The sequence below is a fragment of the Solanum dulcamara genome, chromosome 9, assembly GCF_947179165.1.
Source record: "Solanum dulcamara chromosome 9, daSolDulc1.2, whole genome shotgun sequence".
Lineage (NCBI taxonomy): Eukaryota > Viridiplantae > Streptophyta > Magnoliopsida > Solanales > Solanaceae > Solanum > Solanum dulcamara.
Genome location: NC_077245.1, coordinates 39660381 through 39677736, shown reverse-complemented (window position 1 = coordinate 39677736; position 17356 = coordinate 39660381). Strand labels below are relative to the sequence as shown.

The window sequence follows — 17356 nt, the reverse complement described above, 5'->3', positions numbered from 1 at the left end:
ATTAAATAAACTATTAATATTAGTAAAGTCAAAGATTAAAGTATTTTTATCCCAAAACAAAGAATTTTTTTTTTAAAATAAAATTTAAAATATTTTTCTCACTCACTTCACTACCTCCCCCCCGGACAATCCCCCGTCCTTCTATTTTTTTACATTTCTTTTATAAAATATTTTTAAAAATTTCATAGTTCACCTCCTCCCTCACTCTTTCCTAAAAAATGTTATTAATTTTTATTTTTTTAAAAAAATAAATTATACCACTCCATCTAAACTTTCGCTCTTAATCACTGCCCTTTGTGTGAGTTCGTCTATCGGAACCTTCGTTTTCATTACTATTTTGACTTTCACCCCTACAAATGGCCCTCTGGGCGAATCTGAAGCGCATGGATACAAGTTATGCCTTGGAATGAAAGACAACTCCGAATTTTATTTTATTTTTACACTTTTCTCATTTTGTGTTAGATATGTGCATATATTCTTGGGAAAAAAAATTCTACATGCGTACCGAATATAACAACAATAAAAATCTTACAACAAGTAAAAAATAATTTTCTAAAATCATATATATATATTTAACACAAAACGAGAAAATTTTTTGGAAGCGAAGGATTTGGTGGGGCAGGATATTGACACCCAATTTTAATTCTCCACAATGCAAATTAGCTATCAAGCTTCTTCAAATTTTGAACAATTTACAATAATTAATTTTTAGAAAAAAATTGTGGCACGATTAAATGTTCACATTGGCAGCAATCTGTTTCACCTAGTTTTCATTATCTGATGACGATATATTGTCTTTGTTTGACATTTTTCTGGTTCAAAACTCGATGTATTGTTTAGTATAAATCTGGAAGCCATAATGTTACTGTCCAGATCTCTTTTTGCTGTTCAAAATATTGGTAGTCATCCATCTTGTTAGAATTGTAGAGTTTCTATTATTTAAATGTCTCATGTTGATTGAAATTTGGCCAGCATGTTGTTTTTCTTTTTATTTGGTCTAGAAAGCCTACTGCTGCCCTGACTTATTTAAATAAATTAAGAGTTAGTTTTAAATCGTATCTTATTTTGTCTATGAGGATTGAATAGAGCTTACTAGCATTGTTCAAATTCTAGCAGTAATTTTCCCAGATTTCCTCTTTGTTGAAGTACTGACTATTAGAAAAATCTTATTTTCTCCTAGTTGCATTTCATATCTAGTTTATATATTGCTAGTGATAATCATAGGAATCCTTTACTATTTAACTTTTCTCATAAAAATAGAATGGGATATGAATGCATTAATGTGTTTGGTTCTGATAGTTGATTGCATTTTGCTCACTGTAATGACTGTTAAATCATTAATTCACTTGTGATATTAATGCTTCTTAATTCTACCCGATTTCCTTTCTTACACTTTACTATGCTAAGTTAGTAACTTGTTCTAGTATTAACTTATGCCTTTTTCCTTGGAAAAATTACTTAATTGAATGTGTTTTAAAAAATATTTATTTTTTTAAAACATGCTTTTATTTTATTACCATTTTTAACAATTACTAACAATACTTTAATTAAATAAGATATTATATACACTTTTTTATTTGTGAAAAAGGAAAAGGGTGTCATTATCTCTCTCTTTCTCTTAGGGTTTTTTCTTCATTTTTTTGGTTGTCTCTCTTTCTCGTATCTTAGGGCTTCTTCATTCTTTCATTATTTCTTCATCTTTTTGTTTGTTTCAGAAAGAATTCGTAGGTTTTAGGCGCACAATTGTAATGGAAGGTCAAAAATCTCCTAGAAGAAGCCCACGAATTCGAATTGTTGATTCAACCGGTGGTGTTGAAGTGAATAGCGGTCCTACTTTTAGTTTGGGAATTTCTGCGAATCAATCTCTAGAAGAAGTTGGTGGTGAGGTTAATCAAAATTTTCAAGCAATGCATGTAAAGAAAAAGGGCGGTGGAAGTAAGAAAAAAAACCACTGAGTTGAGTTCTAAATCTAAATCGAAAAGAAAACGAGTTGATATTGCATCGACATCTAAGAAAGTTGTTGACAGTGATGATGATTTTGAGGATTTACCTCCTCAATTTCAGTCAAAGAAAGTGAGACCTACAGTTGCTCAGGAGAAGAATCCAAAAACTCAAAATCGATTGTGCAAAAATACGATTCTGCCGGAGAGTCTATATCCGATATGTCATTCTACCAATACATTATTTAACTGATAGCATTTTCAATTTGTTTGTGTGTATTTTCTTAGTTTGTTGTTGTTTCGAACTTGTGTGCTAGACGTTGAAGAAAAAAATTGTGTATTTGATACTTTTATTATAGTCTAAATTTATTTGCTCAAGTTTATTATATTAGTGATTGTTGGGAGTTTTGCCAGAAATTGTTAGATCATTTGTGTTGCAATTTATTTATTTTTTAAAATAAATAAATATAAAAGAATTAAACTTTGAACTAAAATGTGTATTACACATACATTAAAGTTGAATTAGAAGAGAAAATGAAATCTATAGTTAATTGAAAAAAGTTTTTTCACTTATCTGTACACCACAAAAATGAATTAAACTTTGAACTAAAATGTGTATTACACACACATTAAAGTTGAATTAGAAGAGAATTAGAGACGAATGAAATCTATAGCTAATGACAAAAAGTCTTCAGTGATCTGTACACCACAAAAATGAATTAAACTTTGAACTAAAATGTGTATTACACACACATTAAAGTTGAATTAGAAGAGAATTAGAGATGAATGAAACTTGTAGCTAATGAAAAAAAGTCTTCAGTGATCTGTACACTACAAAAATGATTAAACTTTGAACTAAAATGTGTATTACACACACATTAAAGTTGAATTAAAAGAGAATTAGGATGTTTCACCAAAGGTCTGTCTTGTTTTGTTTCCAAAGATAGTGTTGAAATTTAGTTTGATTGTATAACCATCCTTATGATATTTCTAAAGAACATGCTTGAGGAATGTATTCAGTTTTTGCTCTGAGGCGTAGTTGACGAATTGATTGAAATGTAGCTCTACTCGGTCTGTATTCAGTTAAAATTATGCATGTTTACAAGTTGCAAGCCTGTACTCTACAAATAAGCCACATATATCTATTAGTCCTGCTGAACATTGTCACTAGTTTTGCTTCTGTTCTTTTTGGTGCAAATCACAGGCAACACATCTAGTATTTGATTACTTCTATGAGGGAATGAATTCATTCTTCTCAAATATATCATTTTTGCTTTATTTAAGCCGAGGGTCTATCAGTTATAATCTCTTGATCTTCAAAAGGTAGGGGTAAGACTGTGTACACACCACCCTTGTCGGATTACATTGGGTATATATTATTGGTTTAATATTTACTAGGATTTTCTATAATTATGAGCTGATATTTGATAAATCACTTCTATTGTATACAGAATTGTAGTTTTTGCTTATAAAAGGAAATAAAGAGGAACAAAATGGTCCTTACTTTTGTTTGTTTATTCTTTCTTGGCATGCATATTATTTTCTAAAGGTATAAACTTATTTTTACTATTTTGTTAATGAATTAAACTTTAAACTATATGTATTACACACATATTAAAGTTGAATTAGAAGATAATTAGAGACGAATGAAACCTGTAGCTAATGAAAAAAGTCTTTAGTGATCTGTACATCACATAAATGAATTAAACTTTGAACTAAAATGTGTATTACACACACATTAAAGTTGAATTAGAAGAGAATTAGAGACAACGATCTGTAAAGAACAAAAGTGAATTTTTTTGTGTATTTGATACTTTCATTATAGTCTATTTTATTTTAATTTGTGTATTATACTTTATGCTCTTTTAAATATAAAGAGCATATGAGCAGCAAATAAGCTAAAATTGCCAGTTTTTCAAGTACACAGGGTAGTTCAAAGTATACCTCAAAAGTCCAGTGCCGCAGAAATCTTCCTGAAAATGAAGGGGCACCCTCCCACCTACGTACATCAAGAAGAATTTATGCAGATAACTTATATCCCCTTTTGGTGACTGCAACAAATAAAAAGATACAAACCAAGTTTGTCCAATTAGCTACTCATTAATTAAAAAAAAGATTTTGGCAAATGGGTATTCTTGCCTACACAGATTGTTGGTATAACAAAAACTTTGAGGGGATATCATTGGTTGTAAATGAAGAACTGAGATCATCATGACCCTCTTCTTCATTTTCTTCTTCTAATACTTTGGTCTCCTATGTTTTGTGTTCTTTCTCTGCATATTTCTAATTGAGGTTAGTATGTTGCTATTGATTTTAAATATTGTTGCTGATTTTAATTGAGCTTACTATATTGTTGCTGGTTTTAAGTCCTATTGGAGGGTTCATGTTAAGACATCATTATCTATAGTGATAGATTGATATTATTTATATGAAGGATCGTAAATTTTGGAGACATCCAGATGTTTTGTATTATTCAAGTAGGTGGTCGTCATATACTAATCATGACTTGATTGAGAAAATAAAACTTTCTTTATCTGAAAAACAGTTTGAGTTGTTTAGGAATACTTGTTTTGATTACTTTCTTGACCTTCCAAAAGTGATCACACAACTCCAACTTATTCATTGCCTTATGAACAAGGAGTTAAAACACACATCAGATGATGTATTTGCTGTTGAATTAAATGAGAAAAGACTATTTTTCGGACTTAGGGAATTTGGGTTAATTATCGGCTTAAAGTGTGTTAGTGATGGTTGCTCTGTTAATATTCCAGATTCTCCTTGTCGGTTGTTGAGCAATTATTTCCCTGAACAAATCAGTGTTCAAAAGAATCATCTACGCGAGTTGTTTTTATCAAAAAAATTTATAAATGATGATTCCGCCGTTTCACTAGTTGTTTTGTTTTTTATTAATGATTTTTTGTTCTCATATTAGAACAATGAATAGCAAATTAGTAATAGAGATTTCTACCTTGTGGAAATTGGACAATTCAATTCTTACCCGGGGGTTTAGATGTCTACAAGAAATTGCTTGATAATGTGAGGCACAAGCTTAATTCAATCAATCAGTACTATATATTAGATGGATTGCCTCTTGCCCTTTAAATTTGGATTTTTGAGTGTTGTTCTAGAGTCGATGAAGATTTAGCTCTTCGAATTTTTGATTCTATTCCAAGAATTTTGAGGTGAAAAACAGTTGTTAAAAGTCCTTGGCAAAAGCATATTTAAAATGGCATCTTCATGCCTACAAAACACAAGGTATCTATACAAAGTTAATACAATATATGACACACACACATATATATTAGTTCAACTTAAGTTAATACTTCTATTTGTTTCTGTATTTTAATTTCAGTTTGAGAATATAATGGCAAGTGAAGATGAGGTATCTAAATTCAGATTTCCTAAACCTCGTGATTACCATTCTGAAATCTTGAAATTGGAGCCAAAGGAATCAAAGCATAGTCTAGATATGTTGACCAGAGAGGTTATAGAGTTGAGAAAAGAACTTGTAAATGTATAAGCTAACTTGGCTTTAGGCTTTATCTTTTTCAAAACTGTTATTCTAATATTTGTGTTATATTTGATTATATACTAGGCGAATGAAAATCACGAAGCTCTTGAAGAGAAGATAGACTTACAATCTATTCAAATGTAAGAATTTGTGCTGAATTCCAACAAACAATTATTGAAGGATATTTCTTTGTTATTTGCTAAGAGAGATATCAACAGTTCTTTTACTCAAAAAACCAGGAAATCATCTAACAAAAAGGCTGGCGAGATATTTTTGGGTGAATTAGACTTCAATGGAGGTTCTTTTATATTTTTAATACATCTATAATATCTTGTTTTGCTTGCTGACAGGGAGTTAACTAGTAGTTTATTTACTGTTTAGATTTTTTACTTATCTAAGTTGTAGTTTAAGCTTGAATTTTTTATTCACATATTTTTCTTGTAATATATTTTAATTACACACAGCATTTTCTCCTTGTGTTGATGCATCAATACATGTGTCAAGAGGGCATGACACTCAAGTTGTAGAATCAACTCAGCATGAAAAATCTCAAGTGTTTAAAGCTTTCATTAAATTTGCTACTGTTGGGAATTCTGAAAGCAAAATTGGTAATGAAGGGTTTAATACAAATATAATACATATTTCATATACTTTCATTCAACTTTTTTTAAATTATTCATGTTATGTACAGATGAAGATGTTGCAGGAATTGCTATTGAACAAGTTTTATCTGAGGTTGTTGCTGATATAAATGGTATTAGTTTTATTTTAAAAGTTCAAATAAACTTCTTTGATCTATAATTTCTCTACCTACTCCTCCCTTAATGCATTACCAAAAGATTTATTTTGTATATAGGAGAAGAGGTTGCTGATCTTAATTCAGTTGAGGCGCAACCTAATAGTAGTGCAGCTAACAAATGTAAACTAGATTGTGGTGCGTCTACTGATGCCGATGCGGCAAAGGGTTGTCAAAAAACTCCTCAAATGCTTAATGACTTCATGTTGTGTGCTGAAGATATTTTCCAGATCCGTAAGATAGAAGCATCATATCTAAGAAAGAAAGCCACTGTTGAGGAAAACAAAAAGAAAAAGGCAGCCATTGTTGAGGAAAATAAAAAGAAAAAGAAAGCCACTGTGGATGAAAATAAAAAGAAAGCGACATCGAAGAAGCGTGCAAGAATTTTTTTTCAGGAAAGTCAATTAAATCTCCTTATAAACAACATTTTGAATTTGGAGGGACTTTATGTGTAACACGTCAAATATTTGAGATAAAACACCCCTTTTCACTTGTAATCAGATATTGAATCTGATTTGATAGATTCATTCACTTCGTGGCTTTATACGGGTACAAAAAAGAGGTAATTTATTTATGTTTGTTGTTTTATATGTCAAAAATTTTCTTTAGTTTAAATGAGTTAACTGACTGAAAATTTCATTTTTTTATACTTTAAAGAGGGAAAGAACCCAGATGTTGTTGATGTCCTCAAGCCAGCATTTGAAATAGGTGTTTGCAATGTACAAGCAAAAGAATGGTTTTTCAAATTGGCACATTCTGGTCAAGCATGGAATGATGAGGTTAGTTATGTAAACTCCAGTTGAACACCATCATTTTTCTAAATCAACTTCTTCTCCTATTTTTCTGGACAAACTTTAATGAGCTCACTGAATTAACACTTTTGCAGCATCTTGACGTTATTTTTTATTATATTAGAAAGAAGAGGAAGTATGAAACCAACAATAATGTTCGATTTATAACTACTGATTGTCTATTCAAGACAAAGATTGCTCAATCTTATTTTCAACTTTATGAACCTCATGAAAATAAGAAGAAATTTAGAATCAAAGCTTCTGATGCTATTGTTGAGTATATATACGGACACCGTTTGTTGGAAAGCACCCATGAGACAAAGTTGATTATGTTCTCTTTCCAGTAAACATTAAAGAGGATTATCATTGGATTTTTGTTGTGTTTGATATTGTTGAAAGGTCTTTGAAGGTGTATGATTCATTTCCGGCTAGAGGGGGGTGAATTTTCTAACTCAAAACGCTGTTGGCATGATTTCATCGGTTTTACCACACTACTTGAGTGTGGTCAAGTTCTATGATAAGCATCCTGAATTGAAGGCATCACCTAAATACAATGGAAAAAATGAGTTTGAGCTCATTGAATCTAAGTTCATAACTAAAGGAATTCCTAGACACCAAGAAGATTCATTGTAAGTTTAATTGTTTATCAAATAAATATTATCTTTTATATTGGTGTTATTAAACTCAATAGTATTTTTATAATGATTTTATATTTTAAATTTTGTAGAGACTGTGGAGTTTTTGTGGCTGCATTTACGAAGTTAGTGAGCAATGGCCAGGATATTGTAAATCAACAACTAAGTACAGACAGTCTCCGAAAGAGGTTTGGGGCTCTACTATGAGAATATGCAGTGAAGAAGTAAAATAGTAACTTTCAAAATGAAGACGAAAGACCACATAAATAAAGAAATGTAGTTATATTAGGTAAAATGTCTATGAAAACTACATTGTCTAAAAACAGTTTATAGTTGATGTATTAGTTAGGTTTTGAAGATTGTTTTGTGCTATATTTTTTAAGATAATTTTTGTTAATGTAAAATACACTTTTAATATAATTTTTTATTCATGTAAAATATATCTTTTTTTATAATGTAATACATAGCTACGTTAATGCTAAATTATTTCAGTAGTGTTATCAAACTGAAACCTGCATTATAAATTAATGTTGTATTGAGAACGCCTTCAGTGTTATATAGACCACAAAAATGAAACTTGAAATAAAAATGAATTAAACTTGAATAAAAATGAATTACATACATATTAAAGTTGAATTAGAAGAGAATTCGACACCAATGAAAAGTGTAGCTAATGAAAAAGCAATTAGTCTTGAACTAAAATTATTATATACATATTAAACTTGAATTAGAATAGAATTAGACACAGATGAAAAATGTAGTTATTGAAAAAGCCTTCAGTAATCCATAGAACACAAAAATGAATTAGACTTGAACTAAAAATGAATTACATACACACTTAAATTGAATTAGAAGAGAATTAGACACGAATAAAAAATGTAGCTATTGAAAAAGCCTCTAGTAATCCATAGAACACAAAAACGAATTAGACTTGAACTAAAAATGAATTACATAGACACTAAAATTGAATTAGAAGAGAATTAGACACGAATAAAAATTATAGCCAATGAAAAAACCTTCAGTGATCTATAAACCACAAAAAATGAATTAAACTTGAACTAAAAAATGAATTCTTGTAGCAAACTAACAACCTAAAACAAACAGAGTTTACTCTTTATTTCAAATGTCATTCTTTATTCTTAATCCAAAGGCCTAACATTCTTGTAAGTCTTCCTGTTGTGACCTTGTTGTCCACAATTACTGCATGTTATTTTTGATTTTTTGAATTCATCTTCTCTCAATTGCGTGTGTCTTTTATATTTTGACCTCCCAAGAGGTCTCTTTCCAAGTGGTGGAAGTACAACCTCTTCAAGAACATGTGTTGGTATATTCCAGGTGCTTTCATCTGGGAGGGGATTTAAGTGAAACTGGTATGTCAATAATAAATTCCCTCTTGTGTAGTAATCAGAGTAATATTTTTCATAAGCAGTGTGTTTTGTTGTTAAAACAGCCAAAGCATGTGGACATGGCAACTCATCCTACTGAAATCTCCCATATGTGCATGTACGTTGTTGAAGACATACCGTGAATCGTGTAATACCATCAAATACTGTATACACATATTCATCTGTCTCCCTAACCTATGAAAAATAAGAAGAAATATAAGCAAGAGAGATGTTACATGTGAATCAGAAGAAAAAATATTAGCAAAAAGAAATTTACAAATATCATACTCTTAATTTCTCCAATGCAGTTTTGTTACGTTGTAGAATTTTTTCATACTTTTTCCCAAGGTAAAATCCTGAAAATATTGCCTTTGACCTGTTATTGTTATTCCATTTTTGAACAAGTTGTCTCATGAATTCTAGGAGGTGCAAGACTGTAAGAACTTTGGCATATCTTGTTCTTGAATTGACTGATTCTGCAATGTTTTATGTCATCATCCAAGTCCTATTTACCTGAGCATGAACACGTGACCATTTGTTGTATCCAATGTTCAGCAAGTAGTCTTTAATCCTCTTATCTATCTTCTCAACAATTGTCATATGTTGATTAAACTCTACCGTGGTGTATGTTTTTGCCATAGAGTAGAACAATTCCGTTACCTTTTGCTGACTCTTTCTGAAGTTTTTCATTATGTTTTTCAACAAGTACCATATACACGCGAAATGAGGTATTTCATCATAGACAGTTGAAGTTGCCTTAATAATGCTTGCATGCCTATCTGAAACGATACACATCTCTGATCTTTGACCAAATGCCTCTCTGAATTGTTCAAAAAACCACCTCCAAGATGCATCATTCTCTGAATCAACAATGGCATAAGTAAGCGGCAGTATACTCCCTACATCAGGTATAATGTTTAATACATTATTAATACATTTTTGTATATAAGAACCAGGGTTAGTTGCTTCTAGTATGTGAAAGTAACTTGGCAACTTTGCATATGATTGAGATGGATCACCTCAGACTAATTCAAGAGCTTTTTCTTTAGCTCTCCAAGCTTACATATATGTGAGCCGCACACTATATTCTTGTAACATCTCATTTTGTATATCTCTTGGTGCGTAGTTGGCATCTGGATCAATACATTTGGCAATAATAATACTCCCAACAACTGTCTGTGTTGCTTGTCTTTCCGATAATAAATTATGTAGCAACAAACACGTGTGTTCACTTTCAAAATCTCTAACAATGAATATTTGAGATTTATTCACGCTTGAAGCGCATAAATTCCAACTACAGATTTCTTCGAGGCATTGTATTGAATAGCTATTGAAAAAAATTATTAATAGACAATCAATAGTATAAACTAACTTGAATTTGAGTCTTACCATGTTGAGCTTGATCTCAATGTCTTGAATTCGAAGTGTTTAAGAATGAAATATCTTTTTAGTGCACTGGTAAGGACATATTTATTTTTGTAAACTTGATCTTTCTCAAAGAAAGATTGATTGGGGTTAATAATGATGCCTGGTTGTATTTCTTCTTGTTCATCAACTTCCTCACATGATCCAAAGCCAATTAACTGTCGCGCATCACCGATACCACTAAATGCATTAGAAAAGTATGAATTGTGTGTAATCCATATGTCTTCTGAAGTGTCTGAACATAATAGTGAAATTAAAGTGGAATCACTCTCCAAGTTGACCGATTCAATTGTTGTGACACATAAAGGGTATTTTGACATATGTCTATGTTCCTTTTTGGTTTCAATATACACTTTTACTCCCATATCATTATGAATTCGAATTGGAGGAGACCTTTCATCAATCTTATATCTGATTTCAACTTTACTTGTTGATGTGTCTATTGAAAATTGAGCAGCAATCACAGAAACGAGGCTAGCAAATGTTGAATCGGTATTTATCAACACACCATCTGCCAAGTAATTAATATACTTGTTGCTAGAATCTCATCGGTCATTGAAGTAAAGCAGCACATCCAGATTAGCCATGTTTTTGTCCTGCATATTTTTTTGTTGAATTAGAAGAGAATTAGAGAATTAGACACGAATGAAATATGTAGCTAATAAAACTAGCCTTCGGTGATTTTATAGGCCATAAAAATAATTAAACTTGAACAATAAATGTATTACACACACATTAAATTTGAATTAGAAGAGAATTAGATACGAATAAAACCTGTACTAATGAAACTAGCCTTCAGTGATCTGTAGGCTACATAAATAAATTAAACTTGAACAACAAAGGTATTACACACATTAAACTTGAATTAGACACGAATGAAATATGTAGCTAACAAAACCAACCTTTAGTGATCTGTAGGCCACAAAAAAAAATTAAACTTAAATAACAAACATATTACATACACATTAAACTTGAATTAGAAGAGAATTAGACATGAATGAAAGTTGTATCTAATGAAACCAACCTTCAGTGATCTGTAGACCACAAAAAATGAATTAAACTTGAACAAAAACTATATTACACACACATTAAACAAGTAAACAAGTAATTGTGATAAACGTAGAAACAAAAATAAACTTTCATATTGAATCACAACTGAATACAAATTGTGTATCGCTAATGAATTAGGTATGCAATCTAATTCAAACCTTCAAACAATTAAACATTCAACCATTCAAACCTTTAAGTAATCACAAATCTCTACTCAAAAATTACAATTTTTTAACTGATTCAAATCTGCATTCACCTAAATTTTGCCATTCTTCTGCAATAACCACCGAATACACATCACTTAAATCCAAAATTGGAGTACAAATGTTGTAGAAAGTTGTGGTTGAGAAGCTATGCAGCTAAGTATTGCCCTAGTTTTGGAGAAAACTATGGGTCAGAAGATTGGTGTAGCAAATTTGGAGAGAAACAGGGGAAGAAAAAATAGCGGGTGGGAGTTTTAGAAGAATAAAGACCGTACTTAATTTAATTCAAACAATTTGCTATATATGATTAAAAAAATTATGTTGGTCTATGTGGTAAATATTTTTTGAATATTGTACATTTAGGTGATTTACCCTTTTTCCTTTTACGTGTGAGCCACTTGTTTGGCGCTATAATGGACCTCTCCCCCTTGCATTTTGAGGTTGGGCCACGAAGGCCCAAATCCTTTCTTTATCGAGTCAACCTTAGCAAATTAGATCGGTGTGGAGTGAAAGGGAAGCTAAGTTGTAAGGGAATATCCATGGCCCAAGGCCAAAAATTCGGAGATACTTGATTTTTAAATGGGTCAAAGACCCCAAGTTCGGCAATCGGGTTATTCTAAACCCGTCTCTAGTTCATTTCTTCATGTTTTCATTGTATTAGTTCTTTAGTTATTTATTTGATTGTAATTTAGTTTTATTTCCATTTATTATGTTTAGCTTGTTTATTATTGGATTTAAATTTGTTAAATTCTATTAGTTATAATTTAAATGAATTTTCCATTAAGTTGTCATTTTCGAATTCAAAGTCTCTTTACTTAATTGTCGAATGGTGTCTTGAATAGATTTCGAATTTTATTCGATACATTTTCAATTTTCTCTAAAATGAATTCAAGTCTTATTCCTTAAAGTCAATTCAAGTGTTTCTTTACTTATCCTATGTTTTCGATTAAAATAGGCAAATAATTTGTCGGATAACCCTATGTTAGTGGACACTTTAAATGTTAATACCTTCTTAAAGTGGAAATGAGAACCTCATAACTGTTCTTTGGATTTTGAAAGATTTTTTCTGTTTTAAGTCTTTTGAAATTAATTTAAAGATTAAGTGGTGACTCCGTATTATTTTTAAAAGCTGAAAGAAGTATTGAGAATTTGATTATTTTCGAATATTTTCAAATATGTTCTCTTTACCTTTTACCTTTTTCAACAAAACATGGGGTAGAATTAAAAATATTAAAATAATATCTAAATTTTTATTTGAAGGGAAGGGAGGGGGCGCTAGGGGGAAGATGAAGTAAGATTTTTTTTTTAAAAAAACTTTTATAAAAGAAATTTTAAAAATAAAAATAAAACTAAAAAATTGGAGGGGGAGGGGGGTTATGGTGAGAGAAAGTGGTGGAGTGGGAGAAGAAAAAATATTGTATATTTTATTTTATAATTTTTTGGGGGGAGGGGATAATAAGACTTTAATCTGTAATTTTAACTAATTTTAATAATTTATTTAATTTTTATTTTTATCTATGTGGAGTTTGATGTCACAAATATTTTTACATGAAAGAGTGAATGTGATCACACACAATGATGAGAGTGTAATAAAAGAGAGAGTTGTGTTTCTCAAACTAATAAGTGATAGTTTAGGTATGAAATTCACACTCTCAATAATTTAGATATGAAACTCAAAAAAGAGGATAGTTTAGGTGTATTTTTTACACTTATTTCAATTAATAATCTAGATTTTAAGAAAATAAATTAATTTATTCTTTAACTCTTTTAACTCGAATAAAGAAAGTTGAATAAAATGATGTTTTAGAAAATACAGATAAAATTTAAAAGGATGATAACTTCAACAAATAAAAAAACAATATAGTTTGATGCACAATATGGCCCACATTTACACTAATTGGTAGATGTGGGATCTTAGCATGTGTCATAGCTTTTACAGCCAACTAAAAGTCCTCAATTTTGGGGTGTATTTACTAGGAAAGGCATAAATTCTCCCCTAAAGTTGTACCAAAAAATCAGTTACATACTTAAACTATCATGACGACCTATTACACACCTAAGCTATCTAAAAGTGAGACTATTATCCCCCTACAACTGGCGTGGCAAAAAAAAAGGAGCAGTGCGTCAGTCAGATACAGGTCAGTTAAAAAAAAATTAAAAAACAAAATCACTCCACCCCCCACACCTTTTCTTCTTCACACCCACCTACCATCTTCTTATTTATACTCACCTACCCTCTTCTTCTTCACACCCACCTCTATTTACTCCCATTTAAAATCTTGATTTTTTTCTTTCAAAACCCAGTAAAGTAAAAAAAAAATAAAAAGCAAAATAACCCACCCCCGCGTCTTTTCTTCTTCATACCCACCTTCCCTCTTTTTCTTTACACCCACCTCTATTTACTTCCCATTTTGAATCTTGATTTTTTTCTTTCAAAACCCATTAAGAAGAAGAAGAATTCTTCTCCCCATTTTGGTGGAGAAGACGATTGGGGTTTGGGGGGGGGGAGGATTCAGATGGGTGGTTAATAATTAATTAGGAGTTAATTAGTATAAAATATAGTTAATAAAAGAAAAGTTAATTAATAAAGAAAAGAAAAAAAATATAAAAAAATGGATGGGTAGTTAATAATTAATTAGGATTTAATTAGTATAAAATATAGTTAATAAAACAAAAGTTAATTAATAAAGAAAAGAAAAGAAATATAAAAAATCGGATGGATGGTTAATAATTAATTAGGAGCTAATTAGTATAAATATTTAATAAAAGAAAAATTAATTAATAAAGAAAAGAAAAAAAAATATAAAAAATTGGATGGATAGTTAATAATTAATTATGAGTTAATTAATATAAAATATAGTTAATAAAAAAAGTTAATTAATAAAGAAAAGAAAAGAAAAAAATATAAAAAATTATAATTTCTGACATGGTGATGATATGGCAGCGACGTGGTGCCATGTGGCAGCGAGTGTAATACACCACATACTATGAGAGTGGTGTTATGCATTCATGTGTGTAATAGTTTCACTTTTAGGTAGTTTAGGTGTGTAATAGGTCGCCATGATAGTTTAAGTGTGTAATTGATTTTTTGGTACAACTTCAGGATGAAATTTATGAATTTTATTTATTTACTAAATATTTCAGAATAAATCACATACTCCCTCCGTCTTATTTTATGTGACATCTTTTGACTTGACACAATATTTAAGAAAAAGAGGAAGACTTTTAAAATAAGTGGTTCAAAACAATTCTTAGATATTTGTGTGGTTGAGAATCATTTCATTAAGGATAAAAGAAAAAATTTAAAGTTAATATATTTTCAATTATAATAAGGTGACATTTTTTTGGGACGAACTAAAAAGGAAAGGTGTCACATGAAATAGGATAGAAGGAGTAATAAATTGAAATACAAGGGTAAAGTGAAGCTGCAAAAAATAGGCTCATTTTAATCCAAATTATACATACGCAAATATGAGGGTTGTTCTGTCATTTTATGTTGACAGGAAGCTCCTCACATTCCCTCTTATTAATAGGAAGAAAATGTAGACTTTTATTCAATTAATAAAATAGCCCGGTGGGGCCTTGTTTTGGAAAATATATATTCAAGTCATTAGCAATAAAAATATATTTTATTTTATCTTTCAATGAATAAATTAGGACTTATATCTTCTTTTCTTGTTAATTTTATTTTGAATCGTTGAGGCTCAAGTTCGTTTCTTAAGAGTAATTTGAAGAAAATTAGTGGGATAGAAAAATAACTGAAAAAATGGGTTAAAGATTTAATTTCACGAAGGTATGAGTTCCATTAATATAAACTTAAGTTATTTGTATAAAAAAAGACAGAGATCAAATATGATATGTTTTTGAATACTTAAATGACTAAAATCAGTAAGTGTATAATTAAGGAACTAAAATCAGTAAGTGTATAGTTAAGGAACAAACCTGATATAGTTAAAGGACTAAATTTGTTAAGTATATAGTTAAAGGACCATTTTAGACCTACTCTAATAGATAATGGACTATTTATGATATTTTATCCAAAATATTCTAACTCAGATCAGATCATAAAGGCCCATAAAAAACTTAAGTTCTGATGAAGTTTGACATTTACGGACACAATCTACGGCCCATAAAAATAACCACAAACTGTAGAGGGTGATGAAGCTCAACTATGTCTCATATTTCAAAACATAGACGGTCGTTTGTAAAATAATACCCTTCTTATTAGGTCGGGGTCGAACCTCAATGACTGATAGATGAGACTCCTCTTCAATTGATTCAACGTTTCAAACAAGTTAGCAATTATAGTTCTCAACAAACAATAATATATAAAATTGGGGGATTCCTCTAACAACTATGATTTATCACTATCAAGTCTTTAAAACAAGGATTTAACAACAATTTTGTAAACTAAGATTGGAAAGGACTAGGGATGTGTGCATAGCGATTGCGGTTTCAATGTGAATAGGCTAAGATTAACCTCAACAAAAGAGATTGGTACATGGATAGCGTTTGATCTAGGTTACGCTTTGATATTCTCCCGAACTATCAAGTGTATGTCCCTTGGTTTATTCCAAACACCAAGACCCTTTCAAACAAAGCAGGAAACATTGCTTGAGTAGATGGACTATCATTAATTGAGAAATTACTCGAATTATCCCATATCCATAGAGTAATTTCAACAAGTCCTCACTATTGAGTCATACCCAACTCTATTTTGCTTTTCTAAGCCAAAATGAGTTAGAGAGCTCAACCAATGTTTGCAACCACTAATTCTTAGGTTAAAACTTCAAGACAACAATCGATCGAGGTCATACAATTAATTTTATGAAAGATTAATCAAAATTCATTAAAATTTTACACCCCCATCAAGCACACACACCCCTAGCTATGGATTTAGCTACTCATAAATAAGGAATAAAGACAATACCCATAAAGCAAATCTTCATTCTAAGATAAAATGATGAAGAAAATCTGAATCCAAGCCTTGAAGTATACAATATTAAAGGTTTCTTTATCACTAAGCTAAGAGCTTTATAAGTATGAAGATGAAGGTTCTATTTCTCACTCTAAAAACTTCTCTTTACTCTTTTTTCTCTACAATTGGATAATTGGATAATGAGAATAATGTCACTAATAGTATATAATTGCACAAATTTCTATTTTGGTCCTTCAAATTTTTCAAAGGAAGCACTAATTTTCATAAATGCATTTTTAGTCCATCAGCTTCGGCGTCGAGACTTACGCCGGATCGGCAGATCGCCGATTCGCAATTGTGAACGTTAGTCGCTACATCACTTCAACCTTCAGTGCTTTCGGGAGCTTTTGCTCTGGGATCGGTGAACCACTGATCATCTATTGTACAATGCTGGTTGTAATTTAGGTGCTGATACAACTTGTTCTAATTCGGCGGGCGTTTAACCGGCGAGACGTTGGTTAGCTTCTATGAGGCGCCAGTCCCTTTATCGATGTGCTTCAGTGGCTTTTAGCTCCAAATCCTTTGAACTTACTGTTTTCAAGGAATATTGTTGCATTCTAACGCACACGCAAGTGTACACAGTCGTGCAAGTAATAAAGTGGCTCTTTTTAGGAGCCGAGTGTCAAACTCACATGGACTTGT

At 30.8% G+C, this 17356-nt stretch overlaps 1 pseudogene; it reads right to left on the bottom strand.

The window, feature by feature from the left end:
* Window positions 1-9340: 9340 nt before the first annotated feature.
* On the bottom strand, window positions 9341-9853 carry LOC129903360 (uncharacterized; annotated as a pseudogene).
* Window positions 9854-17356: the final 7503 nt, after the last annotated feature.